General features: G+C 51.0%; 1 pseudogene; it reads left to right on the top strand.

Moving 5' to 3' along the window:
- Window positions 1-943: 943 nt before the first annotated feature.
- LOC122476551 lies at window positions 944-2,206 on the top strand (annotated as a pseudogene).
- Window positions 2,207-11,997: the final 9,791 nt, after the last annotated feature.

Genomic DNA, 11,997 nt, shown 5'->3' with positions numbered 1-11,997 from the left:
ACAGTGGCAGAAGTTAAGTTTGAGCTCAACTTTGTCTTTGATTCCAAAGTCCTTGCTCATAGCACTACGCCAGTGTTTCTTAAACTGGGCTGATCTTCGGAATCACCAAGGGAATAGTTAAAAATACACATTCTTGGTCCCAAAATACAGATTCCTGAATCACTCTCCAGGGGCAGGGCTCAGCAATCTGTGTTTCCACACACCCCAGGTGCAGCTGAAGATGAGCCAAACTGGAGATACACTCCACTGTACCTTGCAGTGGGAAAGAACAGAGGGCAAGCGGAGTGGGTACACCACGGAAATGAGGGGAGAAGAGAATGGAAGGGTCTTCTGTGCTGTTGCCCAGGGCTGGCCCTGCCCAAACACTGGTGCCTGCCACTTAGTAGTTGAGATCCTAACATTGGACCAGGAGGACAATTAATGACATCAAGGAAAGGCCTTTCCAGTCAGCTGTTTCCCTTACATCTCTACTCTGGAAAGAGGATATCATGCCTGTGGAATTCAGCTGCAAAGAGTCATCTCCAGATCTATTTTTAAATTCTCCAGAAACGGAGAAAGAAAAGCCTGTAAAGGTTTGGAATGTGCTCATCATTTTCCTGATTCAGGAAAACTGCTTTGATTTAGTGCTCGTCGCTTGCAAGCCTGTGCTCACAGACAAATTGGCTGAGCGTGAGGTTTGTGGGCAATGGGGGAGTTTCAGCTGAAGGAGACTGAGTCACAGAGGGATCCAGATGGCAGGAGGGAGGGCTCCCCATCTCCCCCTTCTCTGAATCCTCCTTGTCTGTGCCCAGGGTCCAGAGCTTCCTCAGGCCTGGTGATCTGAGCGCCTCCCCCAGAGCTCCTGAGAAGAGACTTTGTGACGGTCCCTCAGGAGGCTTATATTTAATGGACCTGATAATCTGAGGGAAGAAGTTGTTTTAAAGAGGATTAAAATTGTGCTCTCTGCTCCTCTCTGTTCGACAGACAGCTGCATCTTCTGGTGCAGTGCCAGCCATGTTCCCAAGACACGATGGTGAAGGTCAGAGTAAATGGATTTGGCCATATTGGGCACCTGGTCACAAGGGCTGCTTTTAACTCTGGCAAAGTGGATATTGTCACCATCAGTGACTTCTTAATAGACCTCAGTTACATGGTCTTCATGTTCCAGTATGATTCCAGCCGCTGCAATTTCAATAGCACAGTCAAGGCTGAGAACAGGAAACTTGTCATCAATAGAAAGCCCATACACTTCTTCCAAGAATGAAATCCCACCAACATCAAATGGGGTGACGCTGGTGCTGAAGATGTTGTGTAGTCCACTGGGGTCTTTACCTCCACGAAGAAGGCTGGGGCTCGCTTGAAGGGTGAGGCCAAGAGGGTCATCATCTCTGCCCCTTCTGCTGATGCTCCCATGTTTGTGATGGGTGTGAACCAGAGAAGTATGACAACTCACTCAAGATTTTCAGCAACACCTCCTGTACCACCAATTGCTTGGCCCGTCTGGCCAAGGTCATCCATGACAACTTTGGCATTGTGGAGGGACTCATGACCACAGTCCATGCCATCACTGCTACCCAAAAGACCACAGATGGCCTGGGAAACCGTGTGATGGCTGAGGGACTGCCCAGAACATCATCTCTGCTTCTACTGGTGCTGCCAATGCTGTAGGCAAGCTCATCCCTGAGTTGGTTGAATGGGAAGATCATGGAATGGCCTTCAGTGTCCCCAACCACAATGTTGTGGGTCTGACCTGCCACCTGGAGAAAGCTGCCAAATACAATCACATCTAGAAGGTGGTGACGCAGGCATCAGAGGACCCCCTCAAGGGCATCCTGGGGCACACCGAGGACCAGGTTGTCTCCTGCAACTTTAACGGTGGCACTGACTCTTCCACCTCTGATACTGGGGCTGGCATTCCCCTCAATGACCACTTTTTCAAGCTTGTTTCTTGGTATGATAGTGAATTTGGCTCTAGAAACTGAGTGGTGGACCTGATGGTCTACATGGCCTCTAAGGAGTAAGAGCCCCCTGGACCACCAGCCCCAGTAAAAGCAATAGATGAGAAAGGTGCTCAGCTGCTGGGGAGTCTTTGCCCCAGTTCATCCCCAAACACAATGAGAATCTCCTAACCTCTACACAGTTTCCATCCCAGACTCCCCTGAAGAAGGGGAGGGAACTGGGGAGCCGTACCTTATCATGTACCATCAATAAAGTATACTGTACCCAACAAGAACAACAGCAACAGTTGATTAAAATTGCATAGTGATTGGATTTGAATATTCGAGTTGAGAGTTTAAACTGATAAGAGAATGTTTCTTTTTAGATAATTGCAATGATGACCGTTGTTGAGTTTCTTTGCCCATGTTGAGTGTGCACCGAGGGGAAGGGTTGAAGTATTTGAAAAGTCTAAATTGTAGTGGATGCAGGAAAAGACGTTTGATATTCCTTACGCGATGACCTCCTTTACTAAGTGTAAGGATAAATCCTACCCTGAAGCCTCCAGCAAAGAGGTCACTTAGTACCAATTAAAATCCAGTCCATCACCTACCTCAACAGATCCTGTGGCTTTGCCCTCTCCAGATCCAGGAGCAGCCTGCCCGGGGCTCTCAGTGCTCACTGGTGTGGCATCAGGATTCAATTTCACCGCAATGCACATTGCAGGAGGTCAGCCCTGGCTGGGGGCATTGAGCACGTACATGCGTTTATGCTGTGTGTGTGTGTGTGTGTGTGTGTGTGTGTGTGTGTACACACACGCGCATGTGTGCACATGCACATCACTGGCTGGGAGCTCTCTTGCCCCAACCTTCCATCCATCCCAGACCTGGAATCTTGTGTTCAGGGATGTTGAGACTGATGCTGTGTGAGCTTGTGTTTGACTCATTTTATTTTTTTATTTTTTAAGCAAGCTTCATGCCCAGCACAGAGTCCAACATGGGGCTTGAACTCACAACCCCGAGATCAAGACCTGAGCTGAGATCAAGAGCAGGACGCTTAACGGCCTGAGCCACCCAGGTGCAACTGGAGGTCATTCGGATGACCAGAAGTTGTGCCTCAATATAACAGAACCAAGACCACTTGCTTCTCTCTGTCTAGCCAATTCAACCAGATGTAATTGGTGCCCCTACAGAGCCTCTGCTCCCATCACTACCCTCTCTTGGTGGCCCGTCAGAGAAGACCCTGGCGGAGAAGCAGCTCCCGTACCTTATCATGTACCATCAATAAAGTATACTGTACCCAACAAGAACGACAGCAACAGTTAACTAACCACACGGCTCCCCAGCCCAGCTTCCCCGCCGATACTGTTCCTTTCCAATGTCTGCTGTTTGTTTTTAACCGTATCTATTTCCCTGAAGGTGTGAATAGCTAACCGCACTGCAAAGTTGGCTGACATAAACAGGTGTCAGTGTTACAATGAAATTAAACTTACCCCACGGTCAAAGAGACTTGCAAAATGATATGAAACATCTAGGAATTACTTTGCCTCCTGGTAATTAATCCTGGTGGACATAAACAAGCCCAACCCTGCCTTCCCATGTACTGCATCTCCCAAACTGCAGGCTTAAGAGAGGCTTTTCCAATTCTTAGATATTAGCTGGGCTGTCTGGCTTTGCGTTGGCTGGACACCATCCCACACTTTCTTTCCTATTGAAGGAGAATCTCCCAGTGTATAAGGTCTTGGTAGGTGGCTACGCTGGAGACCAAAAAGGCCAGGTGCCCCTCTACGCACCCAGGTGTCCGTGTCATCGGCCCGATTCAGTACAACGTGCCCCAAGACTTCAATGTTGAACCAGTGGCACAAAGTGAAGAGACACTAGAATTCTTTCACAGTGATGAGGGGTCCAGAGCAGGCCGGCTAAAAAGCATTTATTGTGCTTCCTGCTTCTTTCTTCAGACTCACCCTGTACCTCTTTCCGATAAATTCCCTTGCTGGTTGTAACAACCAGATGCTGTTTCTGTTTCTTGCTCCTAAAATCATTCCCCCGGTTGTGGCAGGCACTATCAGTAGCCCAGCCAACAGCTGCTCCACCCCTTTCTTGCTAATAGAACCCCAAGGTTTCATTTGCTCATATATCCACCTGTTCCAAGGGGATGGATCATGACTAGTCAATCCCATCTTCCCGTCCAGTGATTGGTCTAGACCTATGACCCAGTTCTGGCCAAAGAGACCCAAGAGGAAGCTGCTAGATGGAAGCTTCTGGGAAAGAGTTCCCTGCTGGAAAGGCTGTGCCCCTCCCCCATTTCTTCCTGCTTGAGAAGGAAAACTTGGAGCCCCTGTAGCCATCTGGCCACCATGAGGGGACATAGCAGAAGCCCCAAAGAAGGCATGGAAAGAGAAGATGGAAAGAGCCTGAGCCCTTCATGACCTCCTGGAGACACCACACCAATCCCAGAACCACCTTCCTATATTCTGTGGATTTGCTAATGAGTCAGCCCCTGTCATTTAGCTCTTTATTCCAAGTATTGTGTTATTTGCAACTGAAACATTTGCACATACTGATTCACTGAATCTCACTGTTTTCCCAAATAATTAATCACACATCGTGTGAGCTAGAAGAGACCTGGGAGATCAGCTAGCTTTGAGTCACTTTTTAATAGAAGATGCTGAAGCAGATGTGGAGGCAGAACCAGAAGAAGAATGTGGGCCTCCTTAGTCCTACCCCATGGCGATTCCCCAACACCCTGAAGACTGAGCACCTAAGTCAGGGGCACTGGCCAACACCCACGGGGACAGATCCTGAATCCTGGCATCTGAGAGTTGTGGGCGAAGGGGCAAAAAAGAAGGGCAGAACGGGCTGGGCTTGGACAGGTCTGTGGCCAGAGACACCTGAGACATCAGAGCCTGAGGAAGGGCGAGATGTGTTTCCAGTTCTTTCTGTCAGGGCTCACGTGTGCACGCACACACACACACACACGTACACACTTTCGCCCTGGGTTCCACTTCCCAGCCTCTTGAGCCTCTGGAATCTCCTGTTTCCTCACTGGCCTGGCAGCAGGGTTCTCTTTTGTGGTTTTGGTTGGTCTCATACCCTGTATTTTGGTCTACTTCACAATTTTTCTTGCCGCTGTGCTTGGGCCAAAGTCAGCTTGAAGAGAGGCTAGAAATTAACTCTTGTACTCTGCCAATCTGCAAAAGAGTGAACCAGACCTAGTGGGAACATTGGTCATAGAAAGCCACCAGCTGGCAGAGATGCCATTGTGCTGTGATTTCTTCAGAGGCTTCAGGAAGAACACCCCCCCCCCACCCCCGCCGTCCCGCAGCTGCCACCCCAAATCATGCTTCCTTTGCCTGGGAAAGCAGTGCTAAAGTTCCACCATTAGAGATACAGTGTAAATGTTCCTGGGAGACACATCAAGGTGGATGTGTCTTTATGACCCTTTCAAGAGGGTAGACATTGAGAGGGATAAAAGTGGTATGATGGTTAATTTCATGTGTCAACCTGATGGGACTTCCCAGTGCCCAGACAGTTGGTCAAACATTGTTCTAGGTGTTTTGGGATGAGATGGACATTTAAATCGGTGGGCTCTGAGTACTATTGGCTGACCTCATCCAATCGTTGAAGTCCTAAATAGAATAGAAAGACCAGCCTCTCCTGAGCTAGAGAGAATTCTCCAGCCAGCTGCCTTCAGTCTTCATCTGCAGTATTGGCTCTTCCTGGTTCTACCACAGACAGTCTTTGGACAGGAGCATGTGTATAGATTATAGATTATAGATTATATATACACATTCTATTAAATCCATTCCTCTGGAGACCTTGACGAACATAAATGGACCAGGTTTATTGGTGGGTTGAGGGTAGCAACAAAAGATTCCTTTTGTTATGCAGGATAGTCTCTGCGAGTCTGTCCTGCTCGCAGGGCACACACAGGGGAGCAGGAGGGCAGTGGGGACAGTTGCATCCTTCCAAGGGAAAAAGTTGTGGGAGGGAGAGGGCAGGGAGGAGGGTGGTAGGTATGTCAAGCCATAGTGGAGGACCACAGCCATCAGGGTGAGGAGTGGACAGTCACCTATGGTAGTGGCCACTAAGGAGTCCCTAGAGGTTCTTGAGGAGGAGAGTCGCATAATCCAAACGCTAAATCTGATGGCGGTGGGAGGGATTGAATGAGGGGACTCAGGTCAGGGAGTCCCAGGGAAGACCCGTGAAGGGCTGAGCCTGGGCATGGGGGCGATGGTAGACCGGTCATGAGGAAGGAACAAAGTAGAATCCAAGTGGCCAAGTTCCCAAGGACACGATGGAGGGATGCTGACTCCATGGAAGGAAACTAAAAAGCGAGGCCAGCGAGCTGGTTTGTAGGGAAGAACTACCGAGTACAAGGTGCTTGCAGGCCATCCAAGTGGAAATATTATTGCCATTATTATTGGCCAACATACACTGAGAACGTACTGTCTACCAGGCAACATGTTAAGCCCTTCACATTCATTATCTCATTTATTCCTCACAGCCTCCCAATGGGAAATGTTATTATTATCCCCATTTTATGGATGAGAAAACTAACTCTCTGAGAAGTTAAGCCCTGGCCAAGTTCCCACAGCTAATAAGAACCCAGGTTTCTTACGCCAAAACTTCTAACCACCTCTAAGCTCTGGCACTTGGGCAAGAGGCCAGAAGGTGGTCCATGGCCACAGAAACGACAAGAGGGGTCTCAGGAATATCTGGCACCTCCAAGGAAAGTTGGAGGAGGAAATGGACAGGAGAACTAATCTTTATTTAATACCCGTAGACAAGTCACTTAACTATCACCCTGTGTCACTTAGCCTTTAATCAGACCTCAAAGAGCCAATTTCCCCACTTAGCAGGATTGGTGTGGGGTCTGGGGTCGGTGGTGATGTCCCACTGACAGCTCACTAGCCACAGTGCAAAGTCACCGTCACCTGAGCACGAAGGAGGCTCCTTCCATTCTCCAACTGAAATCCCCAGATTCTCTCTCTCTCTCTCTCTCTCTCTCTCTCTCTCTCTCTCTTTTCTCATCAGGAGTTCTTTTCTAGTTGTGAGTCAGGGACAAAACTTTGAAGCAAAATCTAGATAGCAGATGCAGAGGTGGGGAGCAGGTTTGAGGGTCGTTGTAGTTTTCAGTGATTCCCCGGGGCTTCAGAGATAGTCTGGGAGGGGGAGGCTTTGAGGAGACAAGAGAGCAGAGGTGACGGCCAGAGAAGAAGGGGAGACAGAGACAGAGAAACGGGAAAGGAAGACTCGAGGCAGCTGGGGCCACAGAAGCGTTTGCCCTCTCTCCATCCTCCCTCTTATCCACCAACGTCCCCACCCTGGGCTTCTGGACTCCCTTTTCATCTTCTAAAAGAAAAGAAACTTAAGAAAACACTGGAACTGGAACCAAACTGACCCCTTTTCCCTTAAAGCCCATCCCATAGCCGCGTCCCCCAGGCATAACCTTCAATGCCTCTTCCTTTCTCATCCACATCTCTGCAGGAGTCCAGAGCAGACCAGTCAGCCTCAGAAACTTCTCCATCAGGCCTTCCCTGTGACCCCATGAGAAAAGGGGTGAATCCCGGGCACCTGAAGGAAAGCTCCTACTTGCCTACCTTCACCCTCATTCATGGTCTGGCGAGGAGAAGCGGGGACGAATGGGAGGTAACCCACCTCAGTCCTCCCCGAGTGGAGTCCGTCTTCCTCACCCAGGCCTGTGTTCCCAGGGCCCAGCACACTCGGGGTTTCTGACAAGGATTTGTGGGACAGATGAACGAACGAACAAACATGAAATGGAAGGTGCCAAGGGCAGAGGCTGCCGGATGGAGGAGCCTCCAGTCTCCCTGGCTGGCACAGCGGTGAGTCACACGGCTCTCCACACCTCCAAGGCAAAGCCCTGAAAACCATTAGCAAGCCACCCGCTCTGACTCCAGCCCAGCTTTCGTGCCCCGGCCGCAGGGTTCACACGCTGGGTGCCCGTCCCTTGGACCAGCGGCCTCGCCTCCGGTACCCAACACCCCCAGTCAGACCCAGTCTCAGACCTTCTGCTGTAGTCCTATTTGGGCGAGGCTGTGGGATAGAAGCACCCAGCCAGCAGGCAGGGACTTGGGCTCACCGCCTGTGTACCCCCGGGGACAGGCTGACCGTAGGGACAGGGATGGATGTCAAAGGGGAAGAATGGCTCATTAGGTGCCAGCATCTTGAACACACAGCTGGCATCAGGCCACACAGCAATTCTGGGAGGCAGGTCCTCCTCAGCCCGTTTTTGCAGAAAAGGAAATAAGCACAGGCAAAGAAATTGGGAGATTTTTTAAAGCCTGCCTAGCTATTTTGGCAGCAGAAACCTGGGGTTTGTTCAAACCAGCTCTTTTGTTCTAAAGGCCTTGTTCTTTCTACCAACCATAGGAACTCAATCTGGGAACCCTGGTGTCCTGGAGTCCAGGCAATCAGTGCTCCACCCCTCCCCCCTCCAGGCTGAGTCGGGGAGGGCAGCAGCTCCTTTTAGACCTCAAGGTGGCTCGCTCACGTGTTGCTCAGACCGGGTCTCTGTGGCCTCTCGGATGCCGGGATGGGGAAAGGGGACTCCTTCTGAGACCCACAGGGCCTGGGTAGGGTCTGGATGCCAAGTGGGGGTGGGGGGGAGAACTGCTGACTCTACCCCAAACCCCATAGGCCTCCTCCTCTTGCTGGGGCCTGGGGGCCCAGAGCAAGCAGCCAGAGGTCAGGACACAACCCATGCTCTGGAAGTACCCAGCATCCCATGGGTGAGAAGAGAGAGAGAGAAAGTCAAAGAACCTGGCTAGGGGAGACCATTTGGCCCTTGACCCCAAACCGGGTGAGCACATGGGCCGGCGGACCCAGCCTCTACAAGCATGCTTGTGTGTCTGAGGGCAGCTGGGAAGGGCCCCGGGCATAGTCCAACCCCAGCTGAGTCTGTGCCTCGCCTCCCAGAGCTCTGAACCCCCGAGCAAGTCACCTCGCCTCTATAAGATGCCCTTCAGATGACGTTGAGGAGCCTCAGATGAGACGGTGAGCGCGAGTGAAGCACCGCCCAGCAAAGCACGTGAAAGAAATGAACAGAAGAAGACATTCAATTAACCTTTGTTACATGAAGCTGTTCCTATTACTAGCCGGGTGCAGGGTTTGCAACTTTCACTTAGTTGGATTCGGGTTAATACTCCCCCATATTTCCTCATTCTTCCTTTTAATGCATACCTGGGTGATTGGGGAATGGCAGTGAACGTTAATTGAGGGTCTACTATGTGCTAGATTAGCCTTTCTCCGAGTTCGGTTCCTGGACAGATTGTACCAACATCTCCAGAGATGCAAATTAGAAATGCAAATTCTTGAGCCTCACCCCAGAAAAATGGATTCAGAAACTCTGGGTGAGGCCCAATGACTAGTATTTCAGTAAGTTCTCTGCTGATGCTAATGCATGCTAAATCCACTGTTCTACATGTTTTACATGAGTACCTCAATTAATTCCAAAAAAAAAAAAAAAGCCTTCGGAGATAGGAATTAATATCTCCGATTTGCAGACGAGAAACAAGGTTTGGTGAAGTTAGTACCTTGCCCCAGGTCCACACTATTTCCCTTTTTTCCTCGCTACGGCGATGCCTACGAGGAGTGGGACAGTTTTGTTCCAAGAGGGCCTCCTACAGGCAGGTGTGGGAGGCGGGAGTGACTGTGACGATGGGACGTTCTTCTGGGCTGAAGAATAGGACAGCCAGATACTTTTACATGGTGTGCAAGACCAACCAGACTGTTACCTTTTATGAAAAGAGGCAAATGTTTAGTGCTACGCCTGTCCTACTATCGAGCTGGCATTCAGAAGGCATCACTGCTAGTTTGCAGTGCACCCAGAGCACCTGCCATCTGCCAATCATGAGTGTCCGCAGCATTGAGACCTGTTGCAGTGACGGAGGACAACGACACCATCGATGACGTATTGAGCTCCTGCTGAAGACACTGCTCTAAGGGATTTGTAATTTAATCTCCGCCCAGTGTTACTACACCCTCTTCCAGGTGAGAAAATGGAGGTCAAGAGAGGCTTGGGGACAAAAGCTCACAATCAAGGGGGCAGGGGTCTGGCCTGCCCGGATCTAAGGATCATTCCTTCCATTATGCTTCCATTATGAGAAGGCAGTTCTCCGAGCCAGGCAGATCTTGGCACCCAGGCCCACTTCCCCCGTGGGCTCCCTGCACCAGGAGGAAGCCAGTGGGGGGCCCACCAGCGCAGGGGCGGAGAGCTCCGGGTACCCGAGCCAGAGGAGCCCGTCCGCGGCCACAAGATGGCGCTGTGGTTCAGGCGACTCCGGGGCTGGCCTGACACCAGCTCCGAGGACCGGAGACCAGCACCCACCGGATCAGGCCGGCCCTAAGAGAGGGACCCCCAGGTCGCGGAAAACGGTCGTAGAGGAGACTCCCCGCTCCCTCCCGCTGCCGGCCGCGTTCGGGAAGCTAGACCCCTCGGGGCAGGGACTCCGCCGGGACTCCCAGGCAGGGCCCCCGGGGCGGACCGAGCGGCTTCTCCCTCCCTCTGTCCCCCAGCGCCTCCCCGCCGCCGGCCGGGCCCAGCCCACTGCCCTCCCACGTTACACGTCATTTCAGCCCGCTCCCAAGGCGAGGATTTTAAATATTGCAAAACGAAGCCTCAGAAATTACCTCTTTGCAACTCAATACTGTTGCAATACTGTTGCATGGTAGCAGATGGTGACTCCACTTAATCATGGTGAGCACTGAGTAATGTATGAAATTGTCCGCTCACTAGGCTATACTCCTGAAACGAATACAAACAACATTGTATGCCAACTCTACTTCGATCTTAAGAAAAATTGTTAATTACAATTCACATGATCTCTTCACCCTAAGGCACCCTCCGACTTTAAAACTCAGCCATCGAAGTTTTTTTCTTTATGTCAAAAATCAGTTACAAATAGGAGTCAGAGTCCCGGCGCCTGCTTTCCCAAAGTCTTTTCCCATCACTTAAGAAAAGCATGCACGGGTACGTTTGTGCACAGGCGCACTTGATGAGGCGGAACTCTGAGTTCGAATCCTGTATCTGCCATTAAAATTGTAGGGGCGCCTGGGTGGCTCAGCCGGTTGAGCATCAGACTTGGGCTGGGGTCATGATCTTGCGGCTTGTAGGTTGTGGCTGGTGAGTTCGAGCCCCGCCCCCAACCCTCGGGCTCTGTGATGAGCCTGGAGCCTGCTTCATAGTCTGGGTCTCTCTCTCTCTCTCTGCCCCTCCCCCTCTCATGCTGCCTCTCTCGGTCTCTCAAAAATAAATAAACATTAAAAAAAAAAAAAAGACATATAAAATTGTGTGCCGCCAGGCGGAGCTCTTTCATCTCTTGAACCTCACTTTTCTCATAGATGAAATGGGAGTAATTCTAGTACCCACCTCACGGACTGCTGGAAAAATTACATATATGTAAGCCAGGGAGCGTAGCGCTTGACATGTAGTAAGTGCTCAGTAAATGTTACCATTGGTATGTCTTTTCCACTGATCTTACTGGTGTGTTCTTATTGCTGGCGTGCACCAGTCATCTGGCATTTCGTCCAGGCAGCCTTGGGTTTGGGGCTGACTTCATCTAGGATATCTGATGGCCAGAGGGCTGTCTTGTATATCTCTGTGTTCAGAAGGCCCAGCACTGGCCCCGGGCCTGATACACAGTAATTAAAGCAGGTCATAGCGGATCGCCGCAAACCACAGCCTCTGGCTACGGTTCTTCCTCCATCTTGTCTTCTCCAGGTGGTGGGTGCTTGCGTGGACCTGCCATTACAATTGCTGAGTGACCACCCCCCTTCTCTGCCGTGGGGCAAGTGGTGTCCAATTTTGAGTGATAAGAGCTAGAGCTTTGTACTCACCTCTAGGCCAGGGAGCCCCTTCTGCTTCCCAGGGCAGGGGGGATGTCTAGGGTGGGTAGGGGATGGCGGCAAAGCTCCGTGTTGATTCGACTCAGTACTGGAGAGACCATGTGTTCCATATAAAGGCCTGCTAAGGCAGGGGGAGGACCCTGGCTCTAGAACCTCGGCCGGATGAGCGTGGAACTCTTGCCTCTGCTGTGCATGGTCACACAGGTGAAGAAGCCAG

This window comes from Prionailurus bengalensis, chromosome E4 (assembly GCF_016509475.1).
Source record: "Prionailurus bengalensis isolate Pbe53 chromosome E4, Fcat_Pben_1.1_paternal_pri, whole genome shotgun sequence".
NCBI classification, from domain to species: Eukaryota; Metazoa; Chordata; class Mammalia; order Carnivora; family Felidae; genus Prionailurus; species Prionailurus bengalensis.
The sequence above is the reverse complement of the archived record's forward strand: the minus strand, read 5'-3'. Positions and strand labels throughout refer to the sequence as shown.